The 21415-nt window shown below is 42.8% G+C and overlaps 1 protein-coding gene across 3 annotated transcripts in view; it reads left to right on the top strand.

The window, feature by feature from the left end:
* The window catches only part of Rasgef1b (RasGEF domain family member 1B), a 498748-nt gene that overhangs the window by 243514 nt on the left and 233819 nt on the right, over positions 1-21415 (top strand). The window lies entirely within an intron of this gene.

Raw genomic sequence — 21415 nt, 5'->3', positions numbered from 1 at the left:
TGCTTGGGGAACAAAACCTACTCTGAGATGCCTTGCTGCTCTTTCTTGTCCTGTCAGGGAGGACAGTCACATGCGTCGCTGCAGAAATGTTTACATGATTAGTTCAAAGACCTCAGGCAGGTGTGCTGTACTAGTTCTCTAAGCCACTGTCTGAGGAACTGAAAGGCACAGATGCATTCTAGGCAATGATTGTAACTCTACCACATGCTGCTTGTGCCGTCCAACAGGAGGAAGGTGTTTACAACAACCAGGTACTCTTGTTAGCGCTGGCTGCAGGTGCCGTAGTATGGGGGTGATGCTGGAGACGATAGCCCATAATGAAATGCACTGAATATGGACCCAGCCTTTGTGAGAGTTAAATGAGATGTTTCTGGTGAATCGCCTGGCAGTGTTTGGTTCATGGGACACCGTCCATAGCTACAGGATGGGCTATTATCTTTCTTAATAAACTTTGTATCCTCATAGTGCAGATTAGACAGTGGCAGAAAGGTTAATTTACCCAAGGTCACACAGCTAGTATGGTTAGCACCAGGCCTGGACACCTGACTGTCTCTCACCCCTCCCCCCAAGCATATGCATAACCATCAGGATAGCCAGGAGGGTGGAGAGAATTCTTGGATCTTGTAAGGGCTCTAGAAATCCTTCCAGATTACCATTATGAAAAATTAATTACTGAATCATTGGACTGAAACAGGTGATGTTGTTTCATAACCTGCTGGTTAAGCCAGAGAGAGAGAGACAGAGAGAGAGAGAAGACACAGAGGGAAAATAAAAAGCATATTAATTTATTAGAAATGGCATGTAAATCAAAAAGCTGGAGTGATTTTAGGCAGCGTTTGAGAAGCCCCATTCAAGGAGTATTGCAAGGACGATCAATAGCTCCCATATGGATTGGAGTCTTTCTGGGAATCATAGCAAAGAAAAGAAACATTGCCAGGGTTTTCCCGGGATTCTGTCTGTCAGGTCAATGGAATCTTTGTGGTGTCAGATAAGTTTATGTCAATATGAGAATTCCTTTCACTTGCACCACAGCCTGGTTGTCTGGCTCGCTCCTTTGCCTCTTAGGTCTCTTCTCTTTGGATGCTGACTGCTTTGGAAACGAGTACCAGCTCTTTGAGGGTGGGCTGGGACTGAGGAGGGTCAGCCAGGGAGCCAAGAGGAGACAGAGCTACAGGAGAGAGACGCTGCTCCCAGTGTCATTGCTGTCCGGGTCCCCGGCCCCACAGACGGCAAGAGCAGAGGAGCTCCAGCTCCGGGTGTCTGTCGTCTGTCGGGACAGGCTGGCAAGAAAGCCAGCCCCCCTCGGAAGCTAAGCCTGAGATTAAGAGGGCCTGGCTGATTGTGTTGGCAGCTGCTGTAGCTCGCCCTGGTGCAGGGCGGCCTGGCACACACGTCTGGCTTGATTTGCTCTTTGGGGCGCGGCACTTGAAAGGTGGCCCCTCCCCCAGACTCCTTGACATTTGTCCAGAGATTAATTGGGCCTAATCCCCTTCTTGGAAGAATAGGTTGGAGAGTTTGTATTCCGGGAGGGAGAGAAAGGCAGCCTGGGACCGAAGAGGCCAGCAGTAATGAAGGCACTGGGGCTTGCTGATCGCCGGGGAAAGAAAAAGAGCAAATATCTGTGCTGTTCCTGGACGAGGCTGACAGGTGGGCAGGGAGGCGGCGGCGCCTCTGTGCTGCCCGCCTTTGCCAGAAGCTCTGTGCTCAGCAGCAGTAACGACTCTTGACAGCACCAGCTGTCACTGAGGGAGGGAGCAGTCCCAGGACACCTTGGCCTGCCATTCTCTTTTGTACCAGGGCACAAGGTGGGAGCCCCAAGACAGGCCAGTGCTGACAGAGGAAGGCTGACTTTGCTGGATACTTGCACTTAAATTTGTACTGAATGAGGCATTAAGATAAATACCAATTCCTATTTTAGATCTTTTTTCTCCTAGTGGGAAGACAGAGGACCGATGGAGAGTTTCCTTGTATTTCACAATAGCTTATTATGTGCCCAGGTAACTATCCCTGACATTCACACTACTAATGTCTAATTCCTGATAACCACTCTAGGACAGGGGCTTGCTTTTTTTCCACTTTAATGCGTTAGCAACATGACTAAGGTCATTTGTGAGTGGTGACACTGAGATTCAAACTCCGGACATGTGGCTTGCCCCCAACCCCTTTGTAGTCATTCCACTAGTCTCACAGCCAATGGATAGTAGGGGATAAGCATTTGGCCTGGGCCATCTTCAGACTAGAACAAGACTGTAAGACATTTAGAAGTTTCTGAAGATGATACATCCAGGAAGCCAAGAGTAACAGGCTGCTGGAAAACCTTAAGGTCCCTAATAAACTCAGCAAGCTGTGTGCCTATTTTAGGAGAGGTAGGAATCACCTCCAGCTAATCACTTCCAGGGCCCACCGCGGGCTGTTTCTGTGTTAACGCAGCAGATGCTAGCCTAACGAAATGAAGGAAGGGCTGTTAATCAAAGGAACATAGAAGCCAGTGGGGTCTACATTGATGGCCATCACAGAAACAATTAATAAAGAGTCAGGGCGGGGTGAGAGGACACTGCAGAGGTTTGACTGTCTGCACATCCTCTGCCAGGGTTGAGATGGCTAGAGCACATCAGTTGCTGTGGAAGACAACGGAGCTAACATGCAAGTGTCCAAACAGCGAGGGGAGAGTTTGGGCTGTGTCTTTGTGGACTTGGAGTGTCGTACCCATTTTTGACTTAGGAGCAACCTCTTAATTCTACTTCCTTCTTTCCTGTCATTGCTGTCTCTCCAGCAGGGAACACACCTACAGCCTCTCTTCCTCCGACCATCACTCCCACCCCTCCCATACACATGTGCTCTGTCTGTGAGGCCACATCTCCTGGCAAGAGAAATCAGTGCATGTTTTCAAGGGGGCTAAGGAGAAGAATGCTGGGGTGTCGGGGATACACAGAACAAGCTCTCCTCCTGTTGGACCTTCAGCAAGTCCTAAGTGGGAGTCTCATCGTCACATTGTGTCCAGGAAACTAGAGCTCAAGCGAAACAGTAACCCGAGAGAAGGGCAAGTAACAGAGCTTGCTTTACGCAGTGATGTCCAGAGTGGTGGTTTCCATGTGGCGTTCTGCTAGCCACCATGTCTCCAGCACTAGGGAGGGTGGTTGGGGGAAAGAAAGGGAACCCTCATCTCTCAGCCCTGGCCTCAGACTCTTCCTTCCCTGCTGCTAGACTCTTTTGTCACATCCAGAACCAGCCTCTTCGCCCCAGGGGAAAGAGGAGGGGATGTCCTCATGTCTTTACTGCCAATTCTGGGTCATTATGGCCATCCAGCCACACACACCTCTGGCCTGCGACCTCTGCTCATCATCATCACACACACATCCCCACTGTTCACGTAGATCTGAGAGGGGCTTGTTGCTGCTGAGCCCCTGAGGTAGAAGGCCACTTTGCTGATCCGCACGAAGCTCCATAGCTTGATGGGTCACAGAAGCAGACCAAGGACTCTTGCATCAGGAATTGTCACCACTACACAGTCACAGTCACCAGACCCAGAAAAGCTTGATGGTGGAATTTTTCAGGGAATAGATTCTTTGAAGGTCAAGAATTCCAACTGGAGTAAGCTGTGATGTATAATGTGGTAACCAATATCAAAAGCCTCCCTCTTGCATAGATGGAGTGATGGGGGAAGTCCTTCTGTGTATATGTTTGATTGGTATAAATAAAGCACTGTTGGTCAATAGGGAAGCAAGATAGGTGGGACTAGGAGTCTAGGAGTATTCTGGGAAATGTAGTGAAGAGAGGCATTGCGATGTGATCCCAGAGGAGAGAACACAAGTCTGTGTTCTCAGTAAGATAAGACCTTATAAAAATATATATAAGTAATTGTGGGTCAATACTTAAGTCAGAGCTAGCCAATGAGAAACAATAGCAAATGACCAACAGCTTCATAATTAATATAGTGTCCTGTATGTTATTTGGGGGCCAAATAGACAACGGGACCCAAGCAGCAGGTGAAAAACTACATGTTACAATGGAGTCTTCAGCTTCAGGGAAAATCTGGAATAGTTTTCAAGTTATACTACTTTTTACATGAAGATACACATGATATGCTAAGAAATACCATCTACATCCATCTGAATTTACTTTGATATGACTTAATTTGGTAGGTGACAGGAAATGAGACCCAAATGCCCTTTCTTCATAATGCTGTGGTACCCAGGGCATATGTACTCTATTGATTGTATCATGGAAACTACATAATGGCCATATCATTCTCTGCCTCATTGCAGGCTAATATCCTAGGTTGCATGGAGCATGCTTTAACTTATTCCAAATCTTAGCAAACTATCCTTCCACTCTGCCCAGCCTATTTTCCACAGAGCAGTCAAAAAGAGATTTGGAAGCATAAATTGGATTGTGTCAGTCTCCTGCTTAAAACCTTTCAAAGTCTTCCTGGTGGCTTAAAATCAATTGTGCATGCCTGCCTAGGGCTCCCAGCTTCTAGAGGTTGTGGCTCCTGTCTGATTTCAGCCTTGCTCTCAGTCTGTTGCCATTTGCTCTGTGCCCTGGTCTCTACCAAGGCTTAGGAGCCTTGGAACTTGTTCATCTACCTGTCAAGAATGTTCTTCTGCCTTCCTCATGGCAAGCTCCTTCTCATGCCCCAAGTCTGAAATGCCATCTTTAATGTCAGGAAGACTTTTTCCTGAGCACACTGTCAGATGTGACTCTCCCCAGTCTCTTTCTACTTCTGAATCCAGTTCAGTCCATTTCTGTGGCTTAAGGTGGTAAAAAAAGTTCTCCAGTGATTTAGGGTGTCTTTTCCTATTCTACCTGAATGTAGGCATCATGAGGATAGGATCCTCAGGGTCCATTCACAACCATATCTTCAGCATACACTGGTACGCTTACCTGTAATTCACTTATACAGCCTGAATAATGAAACCAGGATGGCCAGTGAGCAACACAGATTTTTCTTTGTGTGGTGTGGAAAACACTTTGGGTGGCTTCTTGCTCTCTGCCTTATTCCCTTGAGACTGGATATCTCATGGATCCTGTAGTTTGCAATTTTTTCCAAGTGGGCTTCTGGTCAACAAGCTCAAAATCCTCCTGTCTCTGCTCCCCCAGAGCAGACTTTTTATGTGCATTCTCGGGATATGAACTTAAATACTCATGGTTTTGTAGCAAACATTCCTCACTGAATCATTTTCCCAGTCTCTGGATTTTTTTATGGTCATTGTCCAATAGGAATTATATAGAGCCAGCCAGTGGTTTGCAGCCCTGGGGCTCACTCTGGTGTATAGTATGGCCTTTCTTCCTTAGAATACACCAACCACACAACACCGAGGAAGCCAACTCTTAGGAGAACTATGGCTGAGGACAGAGTCTATGTCTGATATTCTCAACTCTGTCCATGTGCCCTGGTACTCAAATTCAAACTGCCTAGGCTTCTCCTGTCAAGTCTTGAGTCTTTTCCAAGCCAGAGTGCCTTGGGTCTGTCTGAGTACAAATGAATTTGAGAGATTCTTGTTTCTCGTCTTGGGAGATTGTTATTAATAGATGTTTATATAGAAAGTCGTCTTCTCGTAGAAGCTTGACTAGAAATGAGTGTGAATGGTTGGGATGTCCATATCCTCAAGAGCATGTCACCTAATAATATCATCACTCCCTCCTGGAGTCTGCTTCCTTCAGAAACAGACTTCTTGCACCTACGCTTGTGCAACCCTGATGTCTTGGTTTCCTGAGAGGTAAAACAGTGGTTCTAATCAGCTTCACAAATTTTTAATATTTTTTTGGGCTCTGCCTGTTCTCTTGCCTCAGTTTATGCATCAACACCATCACACCATGAACAGGACTCCTCCAAAACAGCCATGTTATATTGATGATTTGAAACATGTCTTCTAAGAGGCTATACTTTGTTTGCAATGTTTAATTAATTTACATTCCTGATGCCTGCTAGATTACCCAGAATTGCATTTTGGTTGGGTTCCCGAAGCACTGTGTTCATGGTGACCAATGTTGTTGTAATGGAAAATGGCAGGGATTTGTCTAACAGTGTTCAGGGAAATTTTATTTTATGGCTATATGGTCAGTTCTTTTGAAATTGAATTGTAATTTCCTAAATTGTAGCCCAAGGTGATAATCTTCTAAATTCAGTCTCCTCTCACAATGAAAGGAATGGAGTCCCTGTTTTGTTTATTGTCTTTGAATTATTTATAGATTTAGAGCCACCCACTGAGCATTGATTATTCTGCCAGGTGCATTGGGTCTCAATGGGTTGGAAATGAAATGTGGGGTCCCAAGCAGGGGACGACATGGAAACCACACTCACAGTTGATTTGCTCACAGATGTTCACATAATAGAAGCTGAAATTTAAGAAGCGACTTCTCTCTTGGCCATAGACAAAGAGAGTTGTGTGGGTGTTGGGAAAGCCAGGGGCAAAGAGACTATGAGAAGATGTGGGAATAGCATGTTTGCCAGCTCTGGCCGGAGAAGCAGCTCAATGACAAGGGTATTGATTTTCCATCCCAGAAACAGTCTAGGGTGTGTAACTCCTGATGAACCGTCAACAAGGGACTTGTACATGAAGAATGCACTAGGCCTTGATCCTGGATGATGACTCAAAGCCCTGGACATTGATTTTGCCCCCTTTGCCAGTACCCTGAAGAGCTGTAAAGAATCATTGTGTGGTGTCAGGGTCTTGACAACTTCTAAAGCTTGCTGATAATGTAGACATGTAAGCTGGGCACTTTGTCTCTGCGTGTGGCAGAGCAGTGTTGCTCTGTGTCGGCCATAGTGACAGTTGCTTTGTGGCCCTTACTGAGTTCTCTAGTTTCACAGAGGGAAGGGTCAGATGGAGTGAATCAAAGAGACATGTTCTGCAGCGTGATGGGTTTGGTCTGTCTAAACAAACATCTCAGAAGTGCATTATTTCCTTCTGTGCATGGCGCTCATGTGAGCATGGCCCATGACCAAGGGACTGGAGACATCAGAATCGGGATTTTCCTGGTCTCAACAGCTAGAATTTCCTTGGGCTTGACTAATACATGCTTTGCCATATATTACATTTCTTTTAAAAGTATCACTTCTTAGCCCTTTGGCTGAGATCAAGTTAATCAAGTGAATTATGTTTGAAGTGAGCATTACTCGAGAGTTGTGATAACATCATGGTTTTCCTTCTCTGCTGTCCTCATAGTGTTCTGTGATAGATCACAAAAAGCCATGCCAGAGTTTTCAGATCTTAAACAGTATCCTCATGGGTCAGCAAGTCTCTTCACCCATTTGAAACTTAAAATGAGCATATTTGTTATTCAAATTCCACCCTTTCTCTATGTGGCTCTATTAATAGTAATGATAATTAATCCTCATTATCCAGGCAGGCTAACTACTGTATGAAACAGTCACCCCATTCCAGAAATGTAACAAAATGTAGCTTTATTCTCAATCAGCTGGACATAAGATGAGCTGTTTCATCCAGCTGATGGAAGGCTTGGACACTTTCGGTCTTATGGCTTTTCTCTTGTTCAAATGCTATTGTTTTGTCCACTCAGGTGGTGACGTTATACTTTAAATGCATTGATGAGTCAAGCAGAGACAATTTTACACTAATGCACTTAATTTTGTGGTATAGAATTTGGCCCTAGAACCACACTTTAATGTATGTTTAAAAGCTGCATGTTCTCGCAGAGCTTTGGTTGCAAGAACAGAACACCATAGAACAGTGTTTGTTGAATGACTGAATGCATGTTCCTATGTATGCTCATGGGTGTGTCTTCTGTTTCTTCATCCAGAGTCCACTCAGGAGCATCTGACAGAGAAGTGAAACATGTAGGAGGGTGTGTTGGGGCCTTTTAATCATCTCAAACATGTCTGTTTCTGAGGAAATTATTCCATTTAGGGAATAGCTGTTATTTCTGGCATGAAGTAATACGTGGATCATAAGACTGGACCATGTTGTTGTGTAAGTGATGGTTGGTGAGCTGCCAGCTTACTCAGTTTTCTTCTCTATTTCTTCAAGGATTTCTGGGCTCCTGGCACGTGTACTCATTCAAATGAGGAAACTGACCCTGAAAACTGCTTGCAATAACTCTCAAGAGTGTGAGACACCAGGACTCTATCTTTGACTAAGGTTAAAGTCTAAGTAGTCTTTAATACAAAATACTAAGTTGAAGTATTTGACTACTGAGGCTCCTGGATTGATGGACACTGGTTCATCAGGCTGTATGCTCAACTGTCAGGTGCCGTGTGTCATTTTTGTCCATTAGGGTCCCTTTTCCATTGGCTCCTTGAGCCAGCTCCTGTATCCAGACATGCTGGATACAGATCACACATCTAGCACCTAGCTCTTTGTTCTAACATACTAGGGCCTCAATAAGTTTCCTCTTCAGTGCTTCTCATAATGTGACCTCAGGGCCAGGTGCTTCATCAAGGCGTGGGAAAGTGGTGAACATGCAAATGGCTGGGGACATCAGACACGCTGGGGACAGCCTCCAGAACAATATAAGGGTATAAATGTCTTTTTCTTTGTGCACATGCGTTCGCACATGTGGAGGTACCTGAGTGTGGTGGTGCAGGAGCAAGTGTGTGCAGGCATGTGTGGAAGCTAGAAGTTGATGTTAGGTTCCTTCCTCTGTCACTCTGCTTCCCTATTGAGGGATGGTCTCTTGCTGAAACCAGAGCTCACCAACTGGGCTACTGTAGCTTGCAATTTTGCCCCAGGGATCTCTGTCTCTACCTTCTGAGTACTGGGATTATAGATGGGCTGCCACGCCTACCTGGCTGTTAGGTATGGGTTCCATGGACCTCAATTCTGATCTTAATGATTGAAGGCCCAATTGCTTCACCTACTGTACCAATTCCCTGCCCCAGTTTCTTCTTTTATGTCACTAAGGTTCTACTCATTTGTTAGAGTACTCACAGGAAATTAATTCAAAGAGCATTCTTCAGATATTTTTCATTTAGGAGTAAAATATTTGGAGCACATCATCTAAAATATACTTATTGGTAGTTTTTACATATAACAAAATGCCATTATCTCATCTAAGACACATGGAATAGGAATTTAAAATAATGTACTAATAAGTGATATAAGGGAATTTTGTTTTTTGCTACTGATGGAACAAAAGATCTCTACTTTCACCACAGAAGTTCCTGTTTTAATGAAAGCAATGCAAATGAAGAAGGAAATTTTGATTTAACAGCTTGCTAATGATCTTTGTAAATACTTTGTTAAAGATTAGGTTCAAAGTTTAGTTTCTTTGAATATATTATTCAAATGGCTATTGCAGCTAGAAAGGATGGCTCACTAAGATATGCAGATCCAAAAGAAAGAGATACATCTGTGACTGTGCTTGCTACAATGCTTATCCTTTCATTTTCCAATCCCATTTACTAATTATGCAAATCATCTCTTGTCACATCCCACAATGCATTTTCACCTTCATCACTTTGTCAATCAGTTGCTCTTATGAACTAACTAGATGATATCAAGTCCCTGTGCTTTCAACAAATAAGTTCAAGCCCCACCCAGATATCTTTATTTAGAAGACTTAAAAATAGAGCAAGTCTCCAAAGAGAGCAGATAAAGAAATATTTTAAGCGAGACATACTGTTTTCAGGCAACAAGACCATGTGATTATGGAAATAGTACCAGACATCTGCTTCCAAAATGTTCTCTTTTTAAAGTGATTTTTTAATTCATTTTTAAAACACTCCTATATAAGAAGAGATAAACATAAAATAAAAATTATAAAAGTCATTGGTTGTCAAATATTGAGAAATATTCTCTAGATACTGTTGATAATCTCTTATATTACAAAAAGCTTTGGAAATTGTGCCTAATGGACTTGAGTATTGCTTTCTGAGAATCATTTCAACATTTGACAGCTCTTCAGTATCCAGGGGAGATCGGGGGACCTCTATGCACCAGGAGCTTCATGGTTTCCAGCATCCCACTACAAAGCACTACTAGGAAGATTTTAGCATTCAGGACAAAATTATTGAGTCAGGTTGTAAATCTGCTAGTGGCTCCTATTGCTTTGTCAACTCCGCTGAGCCTGGAGATTCTGGGGTCCTAAGGCCACCTTGTTGTCACTGCATCCTTGTTACTTGTCCATGGAATATTAGTTGTTTAATTTGTTCTTTAGTAATTGGATCAAACATAAATGAAATTAAAATTCTAATATTTTCCTCCCATACACTGGTGGATGGTTTTCAAATTTCCTGGGATTTGGAGTGCTTCAGAAACTACAGCTTTAAACTGAGAAGAGGCTTCTCATAGATTGTAGGGAACTGGGTGGAATTATCAAGGCATGACAGAAAGGCAGGCTCTAAGGGACACTCAAGGGTAGAATGAAGAATGAAAGATGGAAGTTGTGGGTATCAGTGCAGAAAAAACCAGAAGTGGTTATGCAAAAGCCTTGATTGAGTTTCCCCCATAAGCAAATAAAGATTCACATCAAACTACTTTGCTGCAAGCACCCTCTATCAAATCTTGGAGTGAAGGGATACATCGGGAGTTAGTTAATTGACCCCAGCCAACTACATGAAGTCCTCCACAACTGTGGTAGCTCATGAGAGTTTCCCAATGTGAGGCTAGCAGAGGGTGAAATTTTATAGTCTCCAAGGGTGCTGCTTGGGGGGAGGAGTATGACCTTGGCTGAGGCAGCAGTCACTGCTGAGGGCATCTATGAATGTCCTTTTTTGTTGCTAGGACTGTGATTTCCCTTGATTCTATAGCCCAGCCTCACCCATCGTAAGTGTGCACTGCTGCTAATACAGCTTTGCTCTAAGTAGGGTTAAGATTAAAGTAAGATCTTTAGGAAAATAAGCATTGATTTAAAAATATTGACTGTCTACTCTAGGCCACATATTCTTGGAGGCCTATATCACTTCCATGGACGTGAAAATTCCTTCCATAGCAAATGAAAAAAAAATCTTAATTCTTTTATGTATAATATGTAGACCTACATATAATAAACATGATATATATATATATGTATATGTATGTATTTGGGGAAAATACATATGTATATATTGGGGGATATCTGGATCGTTCTTCAAGGGTTGACACTGAGAAAATGATTAAGAAGTATTGTCCTATCCAGTCATCATCAGAGAGGCTTCCTCTGGCATCAGATGGGAGTGGGTGCAGAGACCCACAGTCAGACATTATACAGAGAATAATTTGGAGGTCTCTATTAGGTCCCTCCCCTCGGAGATCAGGGAATACATCAGAAGGTTGGGGGTGGGAATGTAGGACTCAGAGGAGATGAAGGACACTAGGAGAACGTGGTCCACCAAATCATCTAAGCATGGGCTCACAGAGACTGAAGTGGCAAGCACGGGGCCTGTGTGGGATGTACCGGGTCCTCAGCATACATTTTGAGGCTGTTAGCTTGTGGTTTTGTGGAACTCTTAACTGTGGGAGTAGGTATGCCTCTAACTCTTTTTCTTGCTCTCGAGGCTCTTTTCCTTCTATTGTGGGTTGCCTTGTCCAACCTCAATATGAGGGCTTTTGCCTTGCCTTATTGGATCTTGTTTTGTCTTGTTTGACTGTAGTCTCTTGGGGGTCTGCTCTTTTCTGAAGAGGAAATAGGTGGAAGTTGAATCTGGGGGAGAGGAGAGGTGGCGGGGGAGCTAGGAGGAGTGAAGAGAGGGGAAACATGGTTTGGACATATGGTACAAGAGAAAACTCTGTTTTCAATAAAATAAAAGTACTATCCTGAGCAATTAGTGAGTGTGTGTGTGTGTGTGTGTGTTAGGAAGGGTACTATGACTATTTTAAATAAAATCCTTACAATTTAAGTCTATCGAGGCACATGCAGGCCAGGGGAGTCATCCCTTCACAGAAAAACAAGAGCTCTTTAAAGAGTAACTGTCCCCTTAGAGTCCTTAGGTTCTTTCAAACTTCAAGGCATTTCTGGGTCAAGCCTTTGAATCCTCTCTGATGTAGGCGATCAGCAATCAGAATAGCCAGACAGGTGGCCTCTTGTTTTAGTGGCCCTAGGGTGGGACTATCAATTACCTATTAGGGAGAATGAACTGAGACCCAGACGAGACACTTAATCTACCAAAGGTCACACAAGCCAATGACAGTTTAGGAGCTAGGACAATCACTGAAGCTTTATTGCCTCCAACATCCAATTCTTTTTCAGCACAGAAAGCAAGTCAGCTTCCTCTCAAAGATGGATACTTCCTCTGCGGCATCTGACACTCCATTTTTCTTAATTATGTAGTCATGGTGCTCAAGAAAGATGAGTGTCTTTGTGAGCCTGAAAAGAGGAAATGGGCTGTTTGAGTATGAAGCATTACATAAGCTGAAGGAGACATATTATGTCTCTCTCAAAAAGGAATAAGAATGGAAAATTCCATTCAAAGAAAACTAATTCCTTTACCCAAGGAATCAATTTCCCAACTCTGTTGTACTGTGTGTAACTGTAGTGGACCCCTTAATCCACACCTTCCATAGGGGCAAATTGACACCTCTTTGAAGACCTGGGCCCCATATGAACAATGTCAGTTGCACAGCAAGTGTTCTGTAATTATTGGTTGGATAGGCAGATCTTCTGGCTGCCCCTCTAAACTTCTGCTAGGCTAACAAAGTGACCTCTTGTATTCTTGGTTTTAATATTGACTACAGATAGAGTGGCATTGCCTGTTGTGTTTCAAATCTAGGCACTACTTCTATGCTGATCTTGCAAATAAGTGTATGGATAACCAAATGTTATGGTTTAAATGTGAAATATTCTTCACAGGCTAATGTTTGACCATTTGGTCCTTGGATGGTGGCCCTGTTTTAGGAAACATGGCCAGCAGAGTGGGTCACTGGAGTGGACCAAGTCTCACTTGCACCCTAGGTCTTAATCTCTGCCCACAGAAATTTGAACAAGCTATCCTACAAGCCCCTGCTGCCATGGACCAGCAGCTTCAGCTGTTCTACCATAATTTGCCACAGCCAGATTAATTGTTGCAGGAAAGAGAATAGTGACTGCTACACAGAACTGTGGAAGGTTGGAACCTGCCTATGTCTGGCTTTATTTTCACCCTTCAGCTTTGCCTTGCTTTTTAGCATCAATACCAGTGGAGGTTTGGACCTACACAATAGTGTATCTAGCTTGCCATTTGACAACATCTTCTGAAACTCACTGCATGCCAGGTATTAAGCTATCTCCTGGATGTACAAACACAAACCATGCAGGTTCTGTCTTTAATTAGTTGAATATTTAGTGTGTAATAGCCTCAGAAATGCAGGGTTGCAGAAAGAAGTTAAATTCATCAGTGCAACATTGCCCAATGAAATTGTACCTGAACCAAGACCATGTTGTCACCATAATTTATGGGTCTCATTGGACAGTTTAACTCAGATGTTAAAACTGAACTTTAATTCCACAGAGAAGAGAGTAGAAAGATAGAGCTTTGGTGACTCATCCTTTCCATACTCTATTCCCTAAGCATAGGACCTGAGCAGCACCAAATGTCCCTATTTAAGGACAAGCTTAGGAAACCACTATGGCAGCAATTAGAGAATGACAAGAAGTAGGGAATAGTAAATGTACAAACAAAATGACTTCAAAATAGTCCAAACTTTGAGGCATGCATGCTGTGTACATATGATAGGTTTTCTATCAATAGTTTTCCACCCTGCATTTGTGGCACCATCGCTAATGTTATTGGTATACATCATGTATGGAATTGATGTATATAGACATCAAATGCATGGCCTTGGTCTCATTGGCATCAGATGCCAACCAAAGGAGCTGCCTGATAGTGATATCAAGAGTGAAGAGAGATGCTGCTGACAGTTTTACAGGTCTGTAGAAAGAATGTTCCAGGGCTTATGTATTAAATAAATCTCCTTGAAAAAATTGATTTTATATTAAGGAAGATAATTATCTCCATGCTTGTGTAGTTCTTTGTCCCCTTTTGGTGGGTAGGGGCACCCTACATGCATATGTTCCCAATTGGAAATTGCTCTTGAGTTTTTAATGAAAGAGATCCCTCAAGTACAAGTACACCCTCTCCAGCCCCAGCTCAGAGAATGTATGCTCCTATTCTCTGATCTTTGTTAAAAGCGCTTCATGGAACCTGGTTTATGGAGACCCTAGGTGATGACTAGTTTGCTTAGTGCTGGCTTCCTGGATAGAAGTACTTTCCTGTGAACTCACAAAGTCTTTGTCTCTGCCCTTGCAGAGGGGATTGAGGATGAGGGGACAGTACCATAACTCATGGGACATTACTGATCAGAAAATCACTAAATCATTAAAAAGGAGAGTGGGGTCTGCAGATTTCTGAATAAACAGGTGACAGGTGCCTAAAGACTTTCTGTCTTTAAAAATGATCACCAAGAAACTATTCATTCTATTCCCTTTGAATCAAGAAGATCTGAGGAACGAGAGTCACCACTGACAAAAAATGGATAATTTCTTGCAAGCAGTTAGCAATTTTCTCAATTTGTTGCATTAGACTCCTTCCTAGTCTATTCTCTATCGATAGTAAAATCTTGACTAATGACTCAGTATTAATGTGCGTATTCATTTTTAGAGGGGAGAGAGAAGAAGGTCTCGTTGTTCTCTAATTCATAGATATGAACCCATAGTCAGTTGACTTCATTACTTTCGGGCTTGTGGTGAGGTAGAATGCCATGAGAAAGAGTGTGTGGGACAAAGCTGCTTATCTCATGGTGGCTGCAAAGGAGGGATGGGAAAGAAGGAGGGAGAGAGAGAGAGAGAGAGACAGACAGACAGAGACACAGAGACACACAGAGAGACAGAGAGAGACAGAGATAGAGACACAGAGAGAGAGACAGAGAGACAGACAGAGACAGAGAGACAGAGACAGAGAGGGACAGAGACACAGAGAAACAGAGACACAGAGAGAGACAGAGACAGACAGAGAGACAGAGAGACATAGAGACAGAGACACAGAGAGAGAGACAGAGAGAGAGACAGAGAGACATACAGAGAGAGACAGAGAGACATACAGAGAGAGACAGAGAGACAGACAGAAAGAGACAGAGACAGAGAGGGACAGAGAGACAGAGACACAGAGAGAGACAGACAGAGAGACAGAGACAGACAGAGAGACACAGAGACAGAGACAGACAGAGAGAGAGACAGAGAGAGACAGAGAGAAAGACAGAGACAGACAGAGACAGAGAGGGACAGAGAGACAGAGATACAGATTTTCAATAACATAACTTCCACTACACTTCTCCTGCCGCCCAAAGTTTTTAATAAGTGGGACTCCAGGGAACACTCCACATCCAAACTACAGTGTCATGTCAGGTAGAAGTAGGTGCTCTGGGGAAGAATAATACTAGTTAGGGAAGGGAATGTGTGAGTTTTCTCGTTTCCATTGAGGAAGTTGTCTGATAAAGTGTAATATGCATTATATTGGTAAATTTCTAGGAGCTGTGTAAGTTTCTTAAAAATTGGACTCTGAAACAGGGACGTCCTTTCTTGTCCAGGACACCTACAAAATATCCACCTTTCCTTCAAAACTCCATGTTCTGGGGTAGACTGGCCCCCTAATTCTGTTGCAGGGGGAAGAAAGGGAAGTCAACAGTGGAAGGTATTAAAAATATCGCACTCTTAAGAGCAATTAGAAGGTGGCCGTTTCAGAGTGAGGCTAGTGTCTGTCCCGTGGGATACAAATGCCTGTATCAGGGAGGGGAATCTGAAGCTCTTCAGGGGAGCCACCCCCAGTTGGAAGCTGCCTTGTTACTGCTTCCCCAGCCCATTCCTGCTGGATGTTCTGAGTCCCCCGTTGAGAATGCTCCCCTCTTTTGCTTTCTCTCCATCAGGCTTCTCTAGTTGTCCCTTCTGGTTGTTGCAAGTTTTCTACTTGGTGATATCCTCCTATCTGCTGTTTCTAGCTATTTGCTACTAGATATGAATTCTTTAGTATTTTTCTTGATGTTTGCTTAATAAACCCACTCATCTGAGGCTGATATTGTGGCCCCTGTGGATCATTCTCCAGAACATACAAAACACAACAGGAACTAAGCCTTGTTCTGAATGATGGACACAGGGTTCTGTGAGTTGACAGGAGGGAGTGCATTGTGGGTATTCACTTTGTGCCTATCCTTGCTTGCATCCCAGGTTTGTAGGTGACCAAAGCCATAAGGGGTGATGGGAGGCCCATCCTGGACAGCTGTGAGCTGCCACATGAATGAGGAACCAGGGCTGTGCTCCATGTGATTTGCTCCTGATCAGGCTGGCAATGTGGTTCCTTTGTGTTCTCTGATAACAGATTTCTTCTCTGAGCTCTCAGATGCTAAAACATCAGTGAATTGTTGAGTTCAGCCCTGCTCTTTTCAGCTTCCTCCTGAGAAGAAAGCATCCTTGGAAGTCTCTTAGAGACTTTTGTGAATAGGGATGGACAGTATCTTGAATAAAACGAAGTTCTAAACCTAGAGCAGCTAAACACCAGCCACTAGCTGGCTAGATCCTCCATTTCACTACAGGTACTTGGAAAGATGGTACCCATAGACCCCAGTTACCAATTGTGAATTCCTAAGGACAATGGTGACCCATTTGAGTCCCTCTCATATGTTTCTTAAGGTTATTAAAAATTAGTGGCATATTTTTAACAAGTCTGATAATATAGTGATATGAAAAAAATAACAATTTCCTAATAGTCCAGAGGCTCAATATACAAATCCTAAGCCCAGCTACAAGGAGTAAATCCCATTTGCCATTTGCTACCTGTGTGACCTGCCTTGGGTTACTTAGCCCCATTCTGTTCATGAGAATGGTGATGGTGCTTTGTAGGAGTCAAGCCACAAAGCTACCCGCCCAACAGGGCGGGGTCAAGGTAGAGATAAAAGGAAGTGAAAGGAAAAGGACCTTCCTTTTTTTTCTGCTGGAAGCCAGCCACGCTTCTGACTCCCAGCTTGTGCGACTCTCTCTCTGGTAAATAAATATATTGTTTTCCCTATATAGTATCGAGTATCGTTATAGTGCTTTATTTGTACTTTGTGAGATTTTTATAGTAGATGCACAGCCCATACAACACTTAACACAATACTTGTTAGCAAAGTCACTGCTGTGCTTGTATCAGTTATTGTTAACATGGCTATTATAGGAGATCACTTGAGGGCTGGAGAGACAGATGAGCAGGTTCGAGGCTTCCTGTTCTTGTAGAGGACTCAAGTTTGGTTCCCAGAATCCATGTTTAGTGGCTCACAATCGCTTGTAATGGTAGCCCCAGAATATCTGATCGTTGCTTCTGGCCTCCAAGTGTACACATGCATATATGCACAAACACATGGTATACACACACTAATAAAAAATAAAAACACAAACCTTTAAAAAGATAGACCTTCCCCCTCTGCTTTCTCTTAATAAGACAATAGAGAATTTAGCTCTTCGGTACCCCCCTATTAAACACATCTTTGTAGATTCATATCCAAACACATATGACAGTTACATAATACTGCTTAATATAGATTTTAGTTTTCTGAACGTTACATTTTTAGTTGTCATTTTTTTTCTTTAAGTGATGTAGAAATGAAGACTTTGTAAATGTGTCCTTTAGACTGTTGCTTTGGTTTCTGAAATATAAATTCCTAAGACTGTAGTTGCTGGATCAGAAGTCATAAGGGTTTGAATGGATAATAGATATCCCAAAATATCATAGCAATTTGCTCTCATGCCAGAAATATAGCCGCGCTCATTTCCCTGTGTGCCTTCCCGCAAATGGATATTATCAATCTTTAATTTTTCCCAACCTGGTAGGCAAAAATAGAATTCCATTGTCTTTTCAGTTGGCATTTGTCTGACCTCCAGTGGGTTTGGATACTCTAAAGGTCTCTAAGTAAGGGCATTAAATTTTAAAGTCTCTAGTGGAGCTTCAACTTGGGGAAGGGGGCCAGACGGGAGTGGGGAATAGTCATGTGATCCAAGCAGTGTGCACATGAGGCCGCTCCTGTCCTCCCTCTTAGCAGCTGCTGGGTGATGACCTCTCCACCCAGGTGTCCACCTCTTGCTTTGAGCTCCATCCAGGTTCTAGCATCATACTTCTTTCTGTGTTTCAAACACCGCTTCAGACCCAACTGGGAGGCAGATCAAACGCTCCATGACCCGAATAAGTTTCCATCTTCTATTTTCTGTCTCCCCAAAGTTGATGCTTCTAATGCAGTCTACTGAGTTGATGGTCACAGGAATTCCAGCACTGGAGTGTTGAGCTGTCTACAATGGTTGGGTTCACTCCTCCTCCCTTTCCTCAGCCTGTGCAGCCACCCAGGTCACCAAGTCCTATAGTTTTACCTTGCCCTGTCATTCCCTCTATTCTCCACTGGGTCTTGCCTTCATCTTGTTTTTCTGGGTTACCATGATAATTTTATGGACTCCAGTGTGATCGTGTTTCCTCTTTGCCCTATGCTCGGAGGCTCTCCTCCTATCTTTACCCTTCATGTCTCCTGAGCTTAGCTTGACTGTTCCTTGCATGAGGCTTCTGCTCCTCTTCCTTGTGTCCAGCTGAACCAAGACTTCCTTTTCTCATTCTGTGTTACGCTCTGGACGTCCTCATATCGTAAACACAGTGCATCCACACCTCTTGAACACCAGCACTTCTTTCTCAGATACGGGCCATGTCTCCATCATCTTATCTTACAAAAAGTAATACTTAATAACTTACCAATATGTAAAGGAAAAAGGTACTTAAAGTTTTGTTGCTAAGAACTCAATTGTTGATAAAAATAACTCATAGGGGCTGTGGGTATAACTCTGGGTAGAGCATTTGCTAACCATTTGTGAGGGCTTGGGTTGCTTCTCCAACACTACAAAATGAATTTAAAAATCTTCTAAATTGAAAGAGCCCTTGTTCTTACTAGAAAATTTGAAGCAAAATTGGAAGTAGAAATTAAAAAAATGATTAAAAGTCATTTATAATTCCAGCTTTCTTTTTCTGTCCTAGCTTGGTCACCATGTAATGATCTATAATAGATGAAGTTCTTTTCAGTATTAATAAGCTCCCATTGCTATAGCTTTGGGCCCCCAGATGAACTTAAAAATAGCGTGCTGATGTAATGTCTGTTAACACTGGAAAATGTCAATCATTTAGTATAACATAAAATATGTTAATTGGGAGTTATTCATAAAAATGTTTCACCAGGTATCGTATTTTCTTCACACGGAATCCATCAGTATGGTTTGCCAAGGATGAAGAATGGAGTCTTTGTGGGAGTTGAATTTGGAAATTAATTGAATAAACTATTGTTTTCATCTTAAATCCCCACCATCTGATACATTGTTTATTGTCATTTTTATTTCTTCATAGTATACTTTCTCTGGTGATATTCAGCCTCTTTCCCTTAAACATTTTTGATGATCAGCCAAAGAAATACAGAAGTCAGTTTCTATTGCACACTTTGTGCTAAAGTTTTAAGGAACAGGAGGGTGGGAAGAATTCTTACCCAATAGGCTTACACTGTTTGGCTCAGAAGCAAACTAATTAGCTCAATTTCCTTCGGGACTCCATCAGCCGTGACAGGAAACATGCTTTTGTAAATCACTAATCTCTCCTTCTGTCCCGTGACAAGGGATGGGGTTATAATTTTCATTTGTGAGATATAATATGTGTGGCAGTGGGCAGCTAATGGTGGCAGGACTTCTCCTCTCACAGCTTCGTGGAAAGAAAGCTGAGCATGGACAGAGAGTGGAGCCAGGCTCTCAATCCTCAAGGCATGGTTGCACTAACCCACTTTCTCTAGAGAACCTTCACCCCCAGAAAGCTCTACGAATCAAGTGTTTGAGCATGTGAGCCTGTGGTGGACATTTCTAGTAAAGCCACTACTAGTACATTGATTGTTATTCCCATTGGCAAGGTATAAAGCAGGGCTTTAAAAGTGAACACTTATAGATAATATGGGGCATGCTGGTTTTGTGTAAGAGAGATGGTATCCATTTAGAAAGATGGCAACAGAAGAATTCATGGAGAAAGGGAAAGAGGATACTTGATTAGGGGTTACACACTGGGGAGTCTGGGCTACAGCTTCTTTTTTTTTTTTTGGTTTCTCTGTATTGTTTTGGAGGCTATCGGTCCAGCCCAGCCTCGAACTCACAGAGAACCGCCTGCCTCTGCCTCTGCCTCTGCCTCCCGAGTGCTGGGATTAAAGGCGTGTGCCACCACCGCCCGGCCTGGACTACAGCTTCTTAAGCTGAGGGTTGTGACCCCAAATAGGGCCACATCATAAAGCGTAGGATAAGTTACAAAGTATTTGGCAACAGTAAAAGGTTTCTGAATACACATTAGCTGAAATTCATCACAAACCAAATATATAATGAATCTGTGGCATTTCTGTCATTGCTTGCCCGAGTTGCATCTCACAACTTTGCTGTAGCCATGGCTGATATCCTTCACATGAGCATAGTGTAGTGCCAGGCAATGCTAGTGAATGCTGCCTGTCATACCATCCAATGCCAGTGAAGGCTGCCTGTTATGTTATCCAATGCCAGTGGAGGCTGCCTGTTATGCCACGCAATGCCAGTGAACACTATCTGCCATGCCATACAATGCCAGTGAATGCTGTCTGCCATGCCATACAACGCCAGTGAACACTGCCTGTCGTGCCACAAAATGTCAGTGAGCCCTGCCTGTCACATGATACAATGCCAGTGAACCCTGCCTGTCATGCCATGAAATTCTTTCTGAATGCTGCCTGAAAAATGCCTACTCAGATTTCAGATTATAATGTTATGAGTTGCAGTATTTTTTACTGTATATAAAATGACTCTTGCTCCTATAGGAGCACCATGGTTAAAGAAAACAAAGATAATATTTTCTACTATAATTCATCAGCACATCAGTGCCATATTAGCATATCTTTTGGTTTTAAGCTATGTTTATATTTGATTTTAAAAAAATCTCTCTTTGAGTTGCTCCTACATTTCATTAACAGAATCAGCCATTCAGTGAATTTTGGGTTGAGTTCAGGACAGCATTTCTAACAATTTCTGAGATGACAATAACTGTTCTTTTGCCATTGGTTCTATGTATTCATACAAACTGTTATTCTCAGCATTGGCCACTGTAAACATTGAAGATGCTGTCTGTCTGGCAGTATCAACTATTCAGCCAGGACTTCTGCCCATAAAAGTAAATAAGCACACCCATCTCCTTAGTATGTAAATTTAGTTTAATCCTTAATAAATAATAACTTTATGTGTACTAAAGCATTGTTTTGAAATATTTGTCTCTTTAACATCAGCAAATATTTGATTTATACACCTATCCCATAAACCTATATACCTGGGGTCATGTAGAAATGTCTTGGGTGTAATAGAATAGAAAAGCAAGAGGCCTTGTGCTTGGTGAGGAAGACCTTACAGAGATTGGATAACTATAAATTATTCATATTTTTTAATGAAGAACTGCGATAGAATTTTACTGAGGGCACACACACACAGACACACAAAGACACACACACACACACACACA

The sequence above is a fragment of the Mesocricetus auratus genome, unplaced genomic scaffold (assembly GCF_017639785.1).
Source record: "Mesocricetus auratus isolate SY011 unplaced genomic scaffold, BCM_Maur_2.0 Super-Scaffold_100006, whole genome shotgun sequence".
Classification (NCBI taxonomy): domain Eukaryota; kingdom Metazoa; phylum Chordata; class Mammalia; order Rodentia; family Cricetidae; genus Mesocricetus; species Mesocricetus auratus.
Note: the sequence above shows the minus strand (reverse complement) of the source record. Positions and strands in the feature narration are given on the sequence as shown.